The following is a 16,973-nucleotide window of genomic DNA, read 5'->3' on the forward strand; positions in this document are numbered from 1 at the left end:
ATGAATAACTGTTGCCGATTTTTATTTAGTCCTATATAGTTTATCCAAGTGAGTACAGCTGTAACTACGAACATTCTATTGTCTGTGCCATCTCTGGGCGATTTTCAGCGATTTTACGTTGAATTTAGCGATTAGTCACTACCAAACGTTCGAGCCATTCGAGGTTAGCTCCACATCGCGTGAACAAGCTCATTTTTATACGTGATAATTACAAGATAGTCAAAGCTTTCAAAGGAATAATTTGAGCTTTTGCACTCAGCAACAATCGATCTTTTTTTCTTTTCTTTGTTATTATTATATACATTCAGTGTTAAAGGGTATTTGGTATTTGAACACAGATTCCAAACTCTCAATCTTATGAATAGTCCTACACTCATATTTTCTAGTCTACCGCTTGCTGAGTTAAGCGTAAATCTCACGATCTAGAAACCTCCACTAGTTTTTGCAAAGTCATGTCGTAAGGCGAATATTGCAGATCTAAGTAGCCAATGTATGAACACTGCCCAAACACTCGGACAAGATATTATATAACTAGGTAACGATGAAAGAAGGATAATTCAGGGCTTATAGATATTGTGAAAAACGCTAACAATTTCTAAAAAGACAGTATTAAAAATTCCAAAAAAAATTAAAAAAGTTACTGAAAAATGCCTTAAAAATTGCGAAAACACCGAAAAATAGGTGGCGTGCCGCCGCCGACATAAATTCTCTATGCCACCGCCGAGTTTTTATTCGGCGCGGCTTCGGGGACTAATATGAGAAGGGTTGCCCCTTGATCAACACCTCGATCCTTAGGCCACAGTTTTTGGCACTTAAAAAAAGCTACTTATTATTCTCATTAAATAAATCTTGGGTTTCAGGAGTCTCTTTTAAAGAATTGAGACAAAATTTATCCTTTAGTAAAATAGCTTAGGAGCAATTTTAGTTGGAAAACTAGTATAATTTTTCTTAGAATGTCGATAGCGTTGCACAATAACGTACGCACCATTCCCCCTTCACGCAAGAAATAGATCCATTCTAGAATTTTGTCTGAAGTTTCAAAAGAGAGGGTGTTCCAGGTGAAAAATCAAGTAACTTTAAAGTAACTAGAGAAGTTACTTGAATTTTACATTCACCAGGAACGGCTTTTGAAGTAACTAAGGTCTTATTCAGATAGAAAAAATACTACGACCAAGATTTTGATAAAACATTTGTTTTAGACTCATTTAGTCTGAATTTAGAATAACTTCCTGTGCACAAGTCCTTGTAAATATTGTAGCTAAGGCCACCGACCAGTAGAGGAAACTCTTAGAATATTTTGGAACTGATCTTGAAATAAAAAAAATTAGATAGCCTACACTCTAGGGGTGTATGAATAGGATATTCTAGGCTAGTTGCATGTTTAAACTTGTTTGTCTTGGGTATAGTTTGAATAACGTAACCTCTTGCCAAGATAGCAAACAGTAGCTAAACTAGAATTTTACCACAATTATTTTTTCTGCATTGTTTCCTGATTGATTAAGCTAGCCTAACCTATATTTTAAATTTAACCCACTGTATAAAATTGACCTACATTGTTCACAAAAAGAAAAGCAGAATGCTGCATAAATAACTTAATGCCAAATTCATTATGGAAAGGTATTAATTTTGCAATAAATCTGTGGGCATTAACCTAGATTTGGTTTAAATATCCTGTTTCTATATTAATTTCAGTGCATTAGTGTCTGAGATAGCATACAGTAGTGTTGATTATTGAAACTATTTGGCTTAGGCCTATCACTTTCTTACATTCAGTTGAACTGTTAAGGTTAGAATTTTAAACTAGGCTAGTTAAAATTTCCAAATGATGGCCTTTTCACTAGGCTATCTTGAAAAGTATTTGAGCTTACTAAATGATTTTTTAATAATGGATCTGCATCAAATGAGAAGGAGTTCCCATAGATTTGGCAAAATACTTTGGGAATTTTCATTGAAATATATATATTTTGGTACATCCATCAAGGAACCCCCCTCCTCAGATTTTCAAAATACATTGCCTTCCCCCTCCCATTTACAGTTTTGTAAATTAGTGCCATTTGTGAATTAGCATAGCAGAAAGACTTTGGTTTTGTCCTAGATTTTGTTTTGTTTTATACTTGACTGATTTCAGCTTATTCATAGAAAATTGTAAGGGTTTCATGTCTTCATTTTCATGGAATTTGTTTTTTTATTTATTTGCATAATTTTATAGTATTTGCTTATGAATAGGTTAAACTTGTATCAGATCAAAGGTATAAGCTATATAAAAAATGCCAATTTTTCATGATAATTAAAAATGTTTTCTTGGGCATTAACTTGTGAACATGGAACATTTTGTTGTTAGGGCAATACGATTTTCAGAAACTTGTTTAATAACCAAATCAGGCCCATGACCTAAACTTAACAAGAGAAAGAAACAGAAACTTGCAGGTAGGATTTAATTTAGAGTAAAGTGGATGACATATATTTGAAATATTCAGTTCACCAAGTTTAACCTTTATAAAGCAGAGTAGTCACAACACAGTTTTCAGTTTACTGTATTTGCTTCTAATTAAATTTAGGCTTTCTTTGAGACCACAGTCCAAGATAAAAATGGTTTATTCAAAGCCCAATAAAGGAACAAAATTTTACAGCCTCCATCAAATATTCCAAAATTTGTGAAAAATATAGCATAGAGATAGGTGCATAAAAATTCAAAGGCTGATTTAGGATTTTTCTGTGAAGGGAAATTTCTCTCTTCTGATGGCTGTTCAAAAACTGTTGTCTTTTGATAGGTAGAAAACAAAAATAACTGAACCTATAGACTTTGTATGCATTCCTTTCATCTCAAATACTTGATACTCTTCAAAACACTCACTATTATTGAAACAGATATCTTACAAAATCCTAAATATCAAATAACTTCAAAAATTCAATAGATTATCTCAGCTAGAAACAATTTTAGATTTTACAATTTTACAGCTTTTTTCAAATCTTCATACAATGAACTCTGCCAGTGGTACATCAGAAATGGCACAACATTATTTAGTTCTACAGTTGCTTATTGATGAAATAATGGATACTGATGTAGGATCAGATGAAAATGAAGAAAAATGGTGGTAAGTTGTAATGTAATATTCAATTTAATCTTGCAAGTTATTATTTTTCTAGACACAATCTTGTATATTCAGGCATGGACAAAGTTCCAAAGCTGCCAATAGCACAATTAAATAGAATTCCAAAAGCTGCTAACACTTTAGCAGCAACTGCCAAATAGCATTACTACTTACCTACCCCATTTTCTCTATTGTTGGGTATATGTATAAACGAATGTTGGAGTGGAGACAAGTATTATGTTGACTATTAATTTGTAATTTTTTTTCATTACATAGAAACAGTTTTTTAGGACCGAGAAAAAAGGATTCTGATTTTATTTAAAAATACATTATTTTGTTTTGCTACAAAGTCATTTATTGTTGTAACCTGCGATTATGATGTTATTCATCATCTTGTATAAAAAGATGTTATCTTGTATACAATCATTGTGAGTCTTTATTTTGATGTGCATATTTGAAGAAAAAGTTTACCATATGTATAGACCAACTAACCCAATAGGAACATTTTGACTAAATACCTGACAGCCTGTACAACCAACAAGTCTCTTTTTGCTTCCTGGCTTTTGGCTATGGTCTGTTTTATGCTTTCTATTTAGCTAATTTTGTTTTGCTGGTTAAATAGCAGAAATATTCTTTATCTGACTATGTTTTTGAGTTTAGGCTATTTTATGGTTTTCATTTAGTTATTTTCTTTTTTCCCAAGAAAGAATGTTGGTTAAATAGCAGAAATAATCATATAGGCTACATCACCTATCACTGTCTTTGTAGAATAAACTTCTAATTTCTTGGAATTAATTTTTTCAGGTTTGGCATTTATAAATTTACTCATAGATAACATTGGCCTCCAAAATTACAGTTTTGAAAATTCCATAAAGTATTTTGCCAAGTTTCATGCTATTTGATATGTTAATTCCAAAAATGGTTCCCATCATTCCCATAATGTCAGGATTTTCTTGAAAAATACATATTATTTTAAACAAAACCCAATTTGGAAAAGAATGATGTTACCCAATTTCTTGTGTACTATCTGGTAACATTAGTTTCACCCAAAGCCAATAATTTGTTATTTCTTTATATTACATAGAAATAGTTTTTTAGGACTTAAAAGTTTCTGATTTTATTCAAATGGCCCTTGTGTTTCAAGAGTTACAGAATTAAGACAAAAGGTCAAACTGTAGCATAAAGAGCAGAGTATTGTGGAGGGGAAATCAAATTACATAACTTTCCCTAGCAAGAATTTCCTCTTTGTGAAGAATTTTTCCTGCAGAAAATTGTCCCATCAAATATTTATTTTCCTCAGAAATGCATTGATAAGCATCTTATCATTTTGGTTATGGATGCAGCTGTTGGCTTGTTGCAAAATTACAAATTTCTGATGGAATGTAAACATTAACTTGCTTTTCTGAATTTAAAATAAATTAGTGCAAACATAAATACTTAATTTGGTGGTGTCCATTGTAATTCTGAGTAACTTGCAATGTCAAGGATAATAACATCTTTGTTTTATTATACTTGACATCTAAAGTTTGTGTTTCCAAGATTTGTCAGGGACTAATAGCTACAGTAAATTCTTAAATGATTCATAAATGAGGGTAGCTTCCTTCTCCTTAATAACTCATTTTTCACCCTGAAGTTTTTAATATCTTATAAAAGTTTCTTAGGGGCCATTTTCACAAGGATTCAAGTTCAACTAAAATCCTTGTGAAACCAACAAAAGATGGATAAAATTCATCTTTTGTTCAACTTAGAGATGGGCTTCATAATCCAGTTAAAAATGCGGCAAAAAACATAATCCATCTCAGTGATACCTTAACTCATATAGCAAATTTTAAGTAGAACTAACTTAGCCTACTAGCAGTTGTCTTTCATTTTGGAGAGGCCAGGCCACCCAAGCAAAGGGTGTATTGTCATTACAAATGATTTTTCTGAAATGAGCTGGTGGAAAACTATTAGAAAATGTAAGGAATCTAGTTTACTGTTTAGAGATTAGGATATCACAAAATTAAGCATTCAATATGCTTGTTTGTAAATCTTAAGTATATACAAACCCTGTTGGAATTTTGTTGATATCCATCTCACAATTAGTGTGTCTAAAGAAAGTTTCCAAAGAGCATTCAGTTTTCAGCATGCATTTTATCTTTATTGAAGGTTAAAGAAAGCAATAGATATACCTGCTGTAGTTGATTAGTAATAAATAACTTGCTGCCTTTCTGCATAAAAATGTGCATTTTTATGTATAATGTATAGCTTTTAAAGTCATTAATTCCTGAGAAGCCCCTTCTCCAGTTATGCCAGCTTTATGGGTAGTAAAGCCTTTTTAAAATAATCTGAAATAATTCTTTGGGGGTCCTTACCAGTGGCTTTCCTTTCTACTGCAATTAGCAATAGGTGAAATATATTGCAGTCACTAAAAATTTACAATCTTACCTATTTTACCACTATTAAGTTGCAAAAAGGGTGAACTAAATATTTACCATTGAATTTGCCACAAAAGAAATTTCGAGCTTCAAGAAATTCAATCATGCCTTTAGAACAAGGGATCCTAAGTTAGGTCAAAGTCTTGAAAATGTGCTTCTAGTATAAGTAATTTGTAAATAAAAATTTGTATCTTTCTAAAAATGAGACAAAAAAAATCCTGCAGAAAAGAAACAAGACAGATTAATAAAGGAAGAAATACCATGGATGCCCATGAAATGTAAGATAGAAATGAACAAAACTTCAAGTATGCATCTGTTTTCTTTAAACAGACAGGAGGAATAAACCTCCAAGCTTTGACAAATTCAATCTCACTTTTGGAACCAGGTATAAGACTAATTTCCAGGGAATGAAAACAGTAAATCCCTGGCTTTTCTATTGACACAGGCAGTGAAGGGAATATAAAAACACATTTATTGTTCTGCTTATTTGTTCAACTTCTCTGTCTGTTCTACAAATTCTGTATTATATTTATTTGAAAAAAAGAAGAAATACCATAATTAATAAAGGAAGAAATACCATGAATGCCCATGAAATGTAAGATAGAAATGAACAAAACTTCAAGTATGCATCTGTTTTCTTTTAACAGACAGGAGGAATAAACCTCCAAGCTTTGACAAATTCAATCTCACTTTTGGAACCAGGTATAAGACTAATTTCCAGGGAATGAAAACAGTAAATCCCTGGCTTTTCTATTGACACAGGCAGTGAAGGGAATAAAAACACATTTATTGTTCAAAAACACATTTATTGTTCTGCTTATTTGTTCAACTTCTCTGTCTGTTCTACAAATTCTGTATTATATTTATTTGAAAAAAAAGGCAAAATGTCATAGATAAGATTTATTTGCAAAAAAGCCTGCAGGCCATAGCAAACAAATGCAACTTTATACAAGCACCTAATTCCAAACAACTTAAAAAAGCAAACAAACTTGCAAACAACTTAAACAAGCAAACAAACTTTCAAACACTTTATGAATTCAAAAACACCCATAAATAAACTCTTACCAAGCTAACTCCTCAAACATGATTCCCTATGCTTAATCCCTAAACAAAGATAAAAAAAAACTAGTTTTTTAAACTGAAAATAAGGAGCAATATTAAAACTTAAAATGAACAGAAATTCCTCTGTATACGAAATGGGTTGTCCCCTCTGCAATCCCTAAATCTCTACACTAAAGTTTTTAATTGTTTTAAAAAGTAGAATTGTGCTCTTAACATAAAGAGCAAGGAATTTCAGAGGGGACAACCCATTTCATATACAGAGTAATTTCTGTCTGTTTTAAGTTTTAATATTGCTCCTTACTTTAAGTTTAAAAAACTATTTTTTTTTATTTAATTTCTGAACATTTTTGAATTAATGCATTTTTGATTCTGGCTCTCTGCACATAAATTATTAAAATGAAATTTGCATATTAATTTTTTTAATCAATATAGTTTTGATCAGACAATTTTGAGAAATAAGGGGTGGGGAAGGAGGCCTAGTTGCCCTCCAACTTTTTGGTTACTTAAAAAGGCAACTAGAAATTTTAATTTTTAACAAACGTTTTTATTAGTAAAAAATATACATAACTTAAGATTTAACTTACATAACAAACTTTTATACTCTTATATTTTTTTATTATGTATATGAGGGGGTTTGTCCCCTTGTTAATACCTTGCCTTTTATACTAAATCTTAAGTTTTGTCCCAATTCTTTAAGAATGACCCCTGAATCAGAAAGGCTGTGGAATAAATAGTTGAAATTACCACCACTACTACTATATCATCTACAAATAATATACATGATAGCCTGAACCAATCCAAAGATACAAATGGGGCTCCATTATTTTTTCATAAAACTGTCTAAATCATTAACAAACAAGGAGAAAAGCTTTGGGGATAAAGTATATCCTTGTTTCACACCCAAATGAGACATAACTAGTCTAGAAAATTTCCCCATCACCTTTACAACAAACTTCACCCTCCTATACATAGCTGCTATTATTGCTAAAAACAAGACGGCAAGCCTATTTCTAACAGGCTTTCAATTAACAACCTCCTATTTACTGAATCAAAAGCACTTCTCAGGTCTAAAAAGATACAAATAGCCAACCATTTTTCCATCTCAATATTTCCAAAGTAAAAATATGGTCAATAGTGCTGAATGTCAATCTGAATCCCACTTGTACTGGACTCAGTATTTTCTCTTTATCTAACCAATCTCTTAGCCTAAATTCCAAAACCTTATTTGCACAATAGGGGAAGGGGGGGGGGGGTGCATTATATCAAATACCTAACCTAACCACCTCTATGTATAAATATTAATTTAAATGTAATTGCATCATAGTTTGTTTCACAAAAGAACCTAACTTTACTTATTGAGTGTGTTCTGAATAATACACAAGTACCTAACAACCATATTGATGCATAGCTTAGATTTTTTGTTATGCATTGATGTATACAATTCTTCTCAATTCCTATTTTGATAGCAATACATGAGGGTTTGAGTTTTGCATTATTTTGCATAATTGTAAAGCCTACTAGTTTTGACCCTATTTTCTAATGTAGCAAGAAGTTAGGCCTACTTAAAAAAGGAAAAAAATGGTATGCTGACCAATTGTCAGTATTGCACGGCAAGTGATATCCTGATTCAATGTCTGTAGCTGGGAGTGTTACAAAACATTGATTCTTCATTTGAGTGCAAAAACATTTGATTCTTCTTTAGTTTTTTTTCTAAATTTCTCCAGGTAGGCTAATCATTATAGCTAGATGTACTGTGGCTAAGCTTACAGAGTCACACCATTGACCCTAATCCCAACCAAAATAACAGCAACACCAGGCCTTAAACTCCTAAGCTTAGGTTTTCAAGCCAGGAGTAGCCTACAAGAAACTTTGCTAGGAGGGCTCAAATGTATCTAAAAATTAATATTAAAAAGTTGTTACAGGCTACCAATAAACTGAAAAGTTTTTTGAAGAACTTCAATGAATTACAGGATTCAATCTAGCCAAGGCTAGCTTAAGTAATTATCATTGAATGTTTTAAATCAGCTTCCAGAGTAACACAGTGTTTCTTTCTGTCAAGTGGGATTGAACTATATACATTTTTTTCTGGACAATTAGACCTCTTACTCACTCTAGGCTATGCCATCTCTACAAAACAATTTACCACTGACTTTGGATAGGCTAGCAACTGTACAAGGATTACAGGAATTTAATTAGAAGCTTCCTAAAGCAAGACCTGAAGACTTCATCCCCAACAAACTATTCAACCAAGCTTCTCTAGATATGCCCAGCAGATCACATTAATGCTTGAACTTTACCAATGAATTTTTTATTAAAAATCATTTTAAGGTCAAAATAAGATTGTTTACCATCACTGGTTCTTTGAACAATTGCAGTTCCATTCTCTTCACTGCATAAAGGCTCATAGTCTTCAAACTTTTGTTTGTTAGCCATCATAAAAGTTTTATATTATTGTAGTGATGATAATGATGTTAAGTTACTTAACTAAAGATGCTCGTTAACTATCTTTAGCAAAAGTTACTGAAAAAGTTACTTTGAAGTAACTTTTCTGTCGTTCCAGCTGCTAAATAGCCTCAGCTGGAACGGAAAAAGTTACTTTTAGTAACTTTTCCGTAACTTTTAGTTACTTTTTGTCTCAGCTGGAACACGCTCAGAGCCTATTTGTTAAACTTCCTTGTGATTCAGAGGCCATTCTTACAGAATTGGAACCAAATTCGAATTTCCTAGAATTTTGTTAGTTATGAATTTTAGATTCATATTTGGTGGAAGATAGGCTTATTTATGAGTTGATTGCAATATCTGTGAAAAAAGGTAGGCTATTGGGTAAGTGGCCACTCATTAATAAAAAATAAACCGGCCTAATTTTTATAATGAATGGGTAACTCAAATTTAGATTTAGGGAAGTAGATTAGGCTATTTTAGGCCTCTAGTTTGCACTATTTGTTGTATAGGTGTATAAGTAGTCCACCATATAAGGATATGTGTTAAGAAAACAATTCTTACTTCATAATATGCATATTAATCCTAGTTAATATATGTTATTTTTAGACAGAGAACCTTAGTCTTCACTTCTTTCTTTATATTTCCCTTTGTCTAAGAAATTACTGAATTTGTAAGAACCTGTGTAGGCTATTAACAGAATATATACCCTCATCCCCCTAATATGCAAATATATTCCCAAAATTGCATTCTAAATATAAATATAACCTTCATTTGTATATTACATCAACTTTATCCCACCCCTAAATAGGCCTATATCCAATCTGGGTATATATTTGCACATCATGGGGGTAAGGGTGAAGTTCATGTAAATATGTCATTGTTCATACTATTGACTTGCCTTTAAAGTGAACATACCACTTTATGCCTTTTTTGTATGCTCTTTATGAATATAATAATTGCTTCTATTAAAAATTCAAATTCAAGCACTTTTTCACCTAACCTAACTATAAATAATTTTGGCATTGAGAAAATGTTGTATAATTTTGTCAAAAACAACCAAGAAAGCAGGACTGAGAAACTATAGGCTAGTATTATTTTATCAAAAACAAATGATAACTCATAGCCTACTTTAATTAAAAATTTTGTGATTTTAATATCTAAAAAGAAATCTTAAATTTGAATTTGCAATAGAAGTAATTATTATATTCATCAAAATCATCAAAAAGGCATTGAATGGTATGTTCACTTTATTGGTAAGTCAATAACATGAACAGTGATATATGTACCAAAGTTCTTCTGTGATGCAAACAGAGGTTACCATATATTTAGATTCAGAATGCAACTCCCACTTTGCATATTGGGGGGTGGTGTAGCCTATACTCTATTAATATAGCCTATAGCCTAAACTTCAAGTAACTCATGAATTTCTTAGGAAAACAAGGAAGGAAGTAAAGATATAGGTTCTCTCACTGCAAAATTAAGTAGGCTAGGATTATTGTGCATATTATAAAGTAAGAATTGTTTTCTTAACATGTATCCTTACATGGTGGACTGCTCATACATCTATACCCTATTTGTTCATTAGGCTGAAGCTAGCCTAACTTAAAACAACAAAGTAGCAGAATTTTACATGAATGGTTTTGGGTAAGCTATCTTCAAAGTAATTCAGTGTGTTGAAAATAACTTTTAGGAATAGGCTAATCTAGACATAAAATATAAGTTATACCCTTTGAAGATATCTCCATGGTCTTGTCTCTAGAGTATAACTAACTTTCCAGCCATATCTTATTCATAATTTCCTTAAAAGATGTCATCTAGATCCTATCTCTTAAGGTTGAGTAAGACACCTAGTGCTTGGACAGCACCTAATCTTGGGCAAATGTTTGGTCTAGAATAGCAGTTTTCAAGAAAAAGACATGCTAGAACAAAAAAAGGATATTTTTAGATTCCCAATGTTTTTTAATTTATATGGTTTTCTTTGTTTTATTGACAATTCATCCCTCCCCTGATAATGGTCTCATTCAGCTCTAGGCTATATAAAACTTAAAGACTAGAAATGGTGAAATTCTAACTTTATAGTATGTAGCAAGTTTCAATTAATCACATCAATGCCATTTTTTCACTCATGTATCTAAACCATTTTTGATAACATAATTTTATTTGATTTTATCTAAAACATAGCTATCAGATTTGAAAAAAATGATGCTATTTGATGAACAGATTTGCAATGTGTATTTGCAAGTATTTCAGAAATTGGGTTTTCTGTGAACTGGCAAAACATTTGTAGATTTATAATATTTCTCAGTCATAGCAATATTGCTGGGTTAATAGTGTCATTTTTGACATCTGAAAGCCAAGATAATGTTTATAAAAAAAAGAATTAGGCATATCACTAGCCTGGCTAAATTTAGGCCCATATTTTGGAGATAAAACAAGAAACAGAATAAGATAAAAAAGGTTTAAAATCACACTTTTTAACTGTTTTTACTTGTTGAAAATTTTGACAAGGTTGCTACAAGTTGTTTTCAAAAGAAATAAATCCCTTGGTAGAAGCCAATATCTATGTTCAAATTCAGCTGAAGGAACATTTTTAGTTGGCCTGTTATTCCACTAAACCAGACAAGAATGTGTGACACTTGGAGCATAGTTTTGTCAATACATAATTAGCTGTCATTTTAATTTGCTTTTATCAAGAAAAGGCCAGTATTGCTTTATTTTAGAGAAGATCAGTTGTATTTTGATGTATTGGTGCTGATCCCAGTGTTTTTACAAAAAATAACCAAGTAGTAACAGTTTTAACATTACATAACTAAAAAAATTGTTGGAGCTCATTTTGTGTTGAAAACAAAAAACTGATTGAATTGAATATTCTCTATTTATCTGGATATGTCCATGTCTTGTGTTGTCACAACATAATGACAACTTCAAGAGATGGTGTTCCAAGTCATAACTAAGTAGATTTATCCTATTTTAAAGGAAAGTTTTCACAGTGATTCCAAAATTGCTCTGTCAAATCATCAGTGTTTTTAACCTATACAGGCCATGACATGTCAAAACAATAAAAATAAATAAAACTTGTAAATTTAAAATGGTAATTGAAAGCATAAAAAGAGGAAAAAAAACATACACAAATTACAAGCAGCAGATTAGTATTTTTTGTTTATTATTATTATTGATTCTGTAATATAAAGAACAAAAGTTCTTTCATATCTTAAAGTTGAGCAACAAATTGACAACCATAGATAAGATATTTATTGCAAAAAAAATACTATCACAAGCCCCAAAGTGCCAAATTGTATTTTGGAATCAATAAATAAAAACACAAGAGACAAAAAATCATAAATAGTCAGTGATTAGTGAGACAAAAATTAGTCAGTAATTAAATTTGAAAATGTCAGAGCAAGTTAAAAAGATAAAAACTAGTTAAAAATCAATTAAAAAATAATAATTAGTAAACTAAAAAAAAAGTTGAGTAAAATAGAAGAGGAAAAATAAGTAAGGAAATATAGAACATGTGCAGCACCATTGCCAAATAATAAAAGAGGGAAACTGGCTGGACACTTTGCTTATTTTATCTATAATGAAGAGGACAATGGTTTTCTCAGATCTGGAGGTAAAGCAGCAAATGTGGCATGAGATGGGAGCAGGTTAAGAAACAACCTGATGGATTTGGAATCTGGACAAGGAGTGTCTTTTGGGAGGAGTGTTGATGTGAGGGTTTTCTATTGCTTCTTTTGCAAAATGCAAAATTTAGTTTGTTTTGGAAGAAGAGAATATAGAACCTTACCTTCTTTGAAAATTATTTGTCAGGCTCTTTTTAGATTGATATATTTTTTTATTCTTGCCGTGAAATGCCAGGGTGCTAAACTGTAGGCCTACTCATGTGTTTCCAATTTAGCTCTTTTTTTGGAAGAAGGGAGTATAGAACCTTACCTTCTTTGAAAATTATTTGTCTGGCTCTTTTTTGGATGGATTTATTTTGTTTTTGATTCTTCCTTGGCATTGCCAGTGTTTTTTTTTTTCTGAAGAAGAAGTCAAAGAGGTGAAAGGACTTGTTGTTAGTCCATATACCTCCCTACAATTTTTGGAACTGGAACTGGTGTGCCAGACTGGACAATTATATCTAAAATGGGGATGGACAAAGAAGGCATAAATACTTTAAGAGCAGGAGGGGGGATGCTAAATTTATTCAGGAGCTAAGGAGGAGATAAACACATGGATATCTTAATTCAAATTAGAAGAAATTGTGTTATACTGAGTAATTTAAAATTGTTTACAGAAATTTCAGGAATGATATAGTTAGGAAAATGGGACAGGGGCTTGAGGAAATAGTGGTATTGTCATGAACTTAGAGAGATTTATTCTCACATCTTAGTCCAGGGCATCATCTGCAATGCCATTGAGGATGCTCATAGGGCTGCTTGTTAAATTTCTGTAGTAGCTTTCAACATTCATTAGCTCATGACAAATTTCTATCTGTCAGGAATTTTCTTAGTGAGGCTATTGATCATAACTGATAAAAGAGGGGACCTAGGAGAGTACATTGGGTTATTCCATTCTGGACTGGGCTGACAAAGTCAAATTGTTTTTGAAGGTCAATGGGAATTAAATTTAGCCAAGAATTATACTTTTTGGGAATTTTACCAATGGAGTTGATAAGAGAAACATGGGAGGTAGAACCTGAACTGGGATTTCCAAGTTTCCTCAGGTCAGTAAGAGGTAGGATTTTTTTTTCCTTTAGCCATTCTGCAAGGAATCTTTTGTACAGTTTCAAGAAGATGGAAGTGAGAAAAATAAGAGGAACACCTTGAAAACTGGCCTTTCCAGCTTCCTTTTTTAATAGGGTTATGAAACCCTGTTTCCATTTCTGTGCAAATTGCTCAGACTTAGTAATCTTGTTGAAATGGACAGACAAGGGCTTTGAAATGAAGTCACTGAAAGCACTAATAAGAGGAAATGAGATATCCAAAGGGCAAACACTTGTTTTTCTTAGTTTCCCTGTTCTTCTTTTGATCTCAGACAGAGAAATAGAGGGGAAAGAACAGAAAAAATCATCTGTTGGTAATTGATAATGCAATCTTACTGTATATTCTTACTGTATTTCTCACATTAGAATGATAATAGAATAAGGTTAAATACTTGTGTTACTCTATTTATTTTCGAACCCATAGTCAGATTGAATGCAATGGCTAAATAGGCCAAAGGTTGAACATAGGCTGGTCAAAGTTGAACTAGTCAAGATTTCTATTGCACAACATGTCAGCCTCAGAATACAAAATTGTTTGGTTTATTAGTAAACAGTTCTTTGACCTTATTTAGGGAGTAAGATCTAGCAGAGTAACAAATTGTTGTTTGATTTAGTTTTTAGTGGTTTTCTTTGTTTATTAGCCTTGTCTAATTTACCATTTATGAAAAGATTAGTTTTTTCAACTTACTGGAGTGTTTTTATAGGTTGATTAATAAATTGTTTATCACTGGAGGATTTAAAAAATTTGTCATAAATGAAAGATATATTTCATTTAGCCAAATTGCAGCAGACTAGTCTTTTGTATTCAGCCACATACCAAAAGAAAGAAGGTTAAAATTTTGAAGAGGGTTGTAAGAGCCATAAGTGTAAAGCCCATTTGGGCTTTCGTGCAGTTGAAGGTAGTGTGTGATTTATAGTAATTATGTTTAATAAATTATCTGAACTTGAAAAAAAACTTGAACACTTTGAAGAGAGGGTCAAAAGCAGGGAATGCTAATAACTGCCACCTAATTGGGAAATAGAATGACATAAAAAGAGGTGTTTCCCCTAGTAGTTGGTATTTTAATTGTTTGTTTTACTTTACAAGAGGGGAAATTGAATCCATCTTGAGGTCATTGGCATCACCAACTAAGAAAAGTCCAGCATTTTTATACTTAGAAAGAACAAAGTCAGCACTTACCCATAATTGATGGATAAATTTTGTTTAGCATCAATATTTTGGTTTGGTAAGTAGTAGAAGGTGGCTAATTCAATAATATTAAAGAAATGGAAAGAAATTTTAACTTGATAATTATCCAAATAATTTGATCATACTGAGATAAACTAGAACTAGGGACAGGAATAATTTTGGAACAAAACTCTTAGTAAAAAAAAAAACAAAAACAAGGTTCCACCACCTATGAATAGTTATTTCACCTATTTGGCTCATGCAACAGTTGAACAGTTTGAGTAGTTCTTGGGCAGGGTTTTAATTTAGTGTTATGGAACCTTGGAAAGGCAGGGTAAGGGGCAACCTATGTAGGGTGCTGTGAGGTGCTGAAAAGGACAAGGATGTAGATGAAGCATGATGAGAAAGGTGAAACTGGTTTCCAGTTGATAGCAGGGGAGAACAGTTAGGATTTATTACAGGATAATTTTCTCATGCAAGAACTGTCAAACCTAACAAGAAGTAAAATAGGTATGATTCTTGATATTGGGGAAAAAGGGGGGATGGGAAGGCAAGATGGTGCTGGGAAAGGGAAGTAGGGTTGAGACTGTCATGAGGAGAGGGATAGTGTTATTCTGACTAATGGTGGATGGAGTGCTGAACCAGTTGGCAACTCCTTGTATGCATGTGGAGGATCAGAATTGCAAGGGGGCTTGTGTCTGGGAGAAATATGAATAAAAGGGGGTTTGGGGAGGGTATGAGTGGAGTAAGGTCATCTGCAAGGATGATTTGGAGAGATATGAGCAAATTTCTGGAGTGGAGGGACATTTCAAGGGCAGATCCCTGGAGTATGCTGCTTAGTATCAGGTAAAGGGAGGCAGAATATAGGGTATTTAATAAAGGAGGACTTTATTATTTGTTTGTTAGATATTTGATTTTAATTCTTTTAATTTTTGGTCTTTTATTCAATTTTATTTAATTCTTTGGCGTTTTTTTTTCATTGGTTTTGTTGTACTTTCTGCGCTTGTTTTTTGGTTTTGTTTTTTCCTTGATCAGATTATTTTGTTCACGCTGAACAAGAGAGGTGGTTATTCTCTCAAAATATTCGCTTTCCTTGTTTTCTTCAGTATTTTCATGTGGCCTTTAAAAACCCCATTTTTGATCGTTTCGTTTCCTTATGTTATGTATATATTGTTTCCAAGAGTCAATATTCTTAAAGTTTTGGTTACTATTGGCACAAAGGGGTATAGCTCCATCATTTTAATTGGGAGCCAAATGGGGTCCATGTCCGAATAGTCAAGGGGCATGGACTATATCACATTTTCCCCTCCAAATTATTGGGGGTGGGGCAGTTGTCCACCGTCAAAACGACGCTTCTGTTGGTACATTTTTTAGTTACTTACAGTTTATTACTATGAATTGTTTGATAATCCCACCTTGGGTGGAATTTCATTCTAACACAAGCTCAATGACTTTACTGCAACTAAAACAGGTTTTACTACAGCATAAGTAAAAATTATGTAACAACATTTCAGACGATGATGCATTGGGCTGTATCCAGGAGGGAGGGACTGGCTGGTTCAAGACCTCTCCCGTGCCCCCTCAAAAAAAAAGTTTCACACTAAGTTGTTTATAAAAATGCTGGTAAAAATTCTCATAAAAATGTAAAATGTCTGTCTGACTTGTAAATTTGTCTTGAATGCAGGTAAAAAACCTTATTTGAGACCATTAGACAAAGTCTACAGGATTTATCATCTCTTCTTCATTGTTGTGGCACCCTGCTCCCCACCCACCAACATTTCTTTGACAACACAATAGCAGTGCCTAAGTAAAGAGTGGTGTGGCTTCAGTGTAGAATTTATTTATTTTTTCCCAGGCCACTTTCTATGGGAGACATTGTTGCTGAAACTTAGGAAGGTGCTTATCTGATTGGAAACTGAAAGCTTTAGTGCCCTGTTTAAGCGTCATAAGTGATTGAAGGGCAACCAGCCTTCCCTTGTACTATCTAGCTGCCCTAAGATATTTGATCAAAGTTTTGAGATAGCCCTTTTGTTCAAGATGTTTGA

The 16,973-nt window shown here is 32.6% G+C and overlaps 1 protein-coding gene across 4 annotated transcripts in view; it reads left to right on the plus strand.

The window, feature by feature from the left end:
• The first annotated feature begins 1,023 nt into the window (after positions 1 to 1,023).
• Positions 1,024 to 16,973, plus strand: part of LOC136039160 (tyrosine--tRNA ligase, cytoplasmic-like) — an 82,903-nt gene continuing 66,953 nt past the window's right edge. For 2 of the 4 annotated variants that reach the window (XM_065722670.1, XM_065722696.1), the window contains exon 1: positions 9,224 to 9,382. The gene's annotated coding sequence lies outside the window, so the exon portion shown is untranslated. Of the gene's footprint in view, positions 1,043 to 9,223; positions 9,395 to 16,973 lie in introns of those variants that run through there. The other 2 variants (XM_065722687.1, XM_065722679.1) reach the window with 2 other exon arrangements.

Source organism: Artemia franciscana, chromosome 2 (genome assembly GCF_032884065.1).
Source record: "Artemia franciscana chromosome 2, ASM3288406v1, whole genome shotgun sequence".
Classification (NCBI taxonomy): Eukaryota; Metazoa; Arthropoda; class Branchiopoda; order Anostraca; family Artemiidae; genus Artemia; species Artemia franciscana.